General features: G+C 42.7%; 1 pseudogene; it reads left to right on the top strand.

Moving 5' to 3' along the window:
* The first annotated feature begins 1,303 nt into the window (after positions 1-1,303).
* LOC101657992 lies at positions 1,304-1,763 on the top strand (annotated as a pseudogene).
* Positions 1,764-2,078: the final 315 nt, after the last annotated feature.

The following is a 2,078-nucleotide window of genomic DNA, read 5'->3' as shown; positions in this document are numbered from 1 at the left end:
AAGTATTGGGAGGGCAACAGTGAATACTGAAGCCCCGAGTTTATTCTACATCTTCCTTTTATACATGCAGAAACAACCCGGGGTTACAATTAGTCTATTATCACAATATATCAGAAACTCTATATTCTGCCAAGTCAAGGAGTCTTTGATAAAAATTAAACATTCTGTTTTCCCAGAACTTGAATACGTCCTTGTTCTTTTTCTTAGTCTCAATGTCCAACCGCAGAAGCAAACAGCAGATACTGACACCTGAGTTGTGATATCTCAGCCGTTTCAAGGCTGAGTCTTAATGGCCTTCAACAATTATCAATTGACATTTCACCTCTTTTTGAAATGAGAAAACCACTTATATACTTGACTTTTTCCCATAGTGCTGTCCTTGTAAGCTGTCTTCAATATCACAACAGTTTCTGCAGCATTTTTTCCTGAGCAGGAAACAAATTCACAGCCACTCACTGTTCTCTTAAATTGGCCATCACAAAGAACAAGGTTCAAGCGAAACTGCCTTTACAAAAAAATTCACTGTGACCAAAGAGAACCTTCCCAGGTGATGCCGCTGGGTGCACTAACTCAGAGTGAGTTGCTTGATGCTTGCCTAGCAGGAACAATGCATGCTATGAAAGTTTTGCTCAGTGAGCATTTTCCCAGTTTTTATTGAAGGGGTACCCCCTTTATGAATATGTTTGTGTATAGTCAATCACATATATCCATTTGTTGCTCACAAAGGGACAAGTGTATAAGACCACGATTATTTATTTTATTATATTAGTGTATATTATATACTAATATATAATGTGTATGTGATTAAATAACTTCACTCAGCTTAATATCCTCCAAATCCATCCATGTCATGAGGTCATTCAGTTTCATCATTGCTTAGTATTCTATTCTGTGAATGTAATACTAATACTACATACTAGTTTATTTACCTATTCTCCCACCAATAGACATTTAGGCTTTTTCTGTCTTCTTGCTGTTACGAACAATGCTGCACTGTGATGAACATGGGTCCACCTCTGTTCTGTCTATGCTCCTTATTTGTGTATTCTCTTCCAATAACACAGTTCAAATGTGTGAATTCTTCTTCCCTCTTCCTTTTCTTGTGTTCTAGCTTTCACCTGCATATGAGCAGAATGAAAATACCAGGGTCAGGTACACCTTGGTCATCAAAGTGGCATCTTTCCTATTGTACCAGAGCTTAAATTCTGAGTTTATAATCCATTTATCACTCTTAAAAAAACAGTTCTTCATGCTCTCTCTTCAGGTCCCTGGTGCTCCTGGAGCTGCAGGTGTCCGTGAAGACATGGCCAAGTCCAAGAACCGCACCGCGCACAACCAATCCCGGAAATGGCACAGAAACGGCATCAAAAAACCCTGGTCACAACGATACGAATCTCTTAAAGGGGTGAACCCCAAGTTCCTGAGGAACATGCGCTTCGCCAAGAAGCACAAGAAGAGCCTGAAGAAAGTGCAGGCCAACAACGCCAAGGCTGTGGCTGCTCACACTGAGGCCATCAAGGATCTTATGAAGCCCACAGAGGTCAAGGCCAAGATCCTAATTGGTGTCAACCATCAACCGCAAGCTCAGCCAGCTGGCCTACATTGCCCACCCCAATCTTGGCAGGCGGGCTCGGGCACGTAATGCCAAGAGTCTGAGGCTCTGCCGGCCCAAGGCCAAGGCACAAAGCAAGGCTGATGCTCCTGCCAAGGCCACGACTTCAGCAATAGCTCCCAAAGGCGCCCAGGCTCCCCCCACAAAGTAGAAGGCCCTGTGTGAGGGCGAGAGGGACTGGTGTGAGCCCAGGGCTGCTGCCTGCACGGCGTTGGTGTCTTCTTGTGCTGTTTGTTGTACAAATAAACCCAGGTGGCACTGTTAAAAAAACAAACAAACAAAAAACAGTTCTTCAGGGGAGGCCCTACTTCAGGGAGGATCAGCTTTTCATTTAATTTAACAGGGCAGTGGGAAAGGACTAAATAGTTCTTACAATTTAACACTGTCCCACAATTGCCCTATTTTTTTCTTTTATCGTTTTATTAGGGCCTCATACAACTTTTTTTTTATATGGTTGAGATATGTA

This window comes from Echinops telfairi, unplaced genomic scaffold, assembly GCF_000313985.2.
Source record: "Echinops telfairi isolate 266 unplaced genomic scaffold, ASM31398v2 ScPeMD7_7429;HRSCAF=8467, whole genome shotgun sequence".
Taxonomy (NCBI): Eukaryota; Metazoa; Chordata; class Mammalia; order Afrosoricida; family Tenrecidae; genus Echinops; species Echinops telfairi.
The sequence above is the reverse complement of the archived record's forward strand: the minus strand, read 5'-3'. Positions and strand labels throughout refer to the sequence as shown.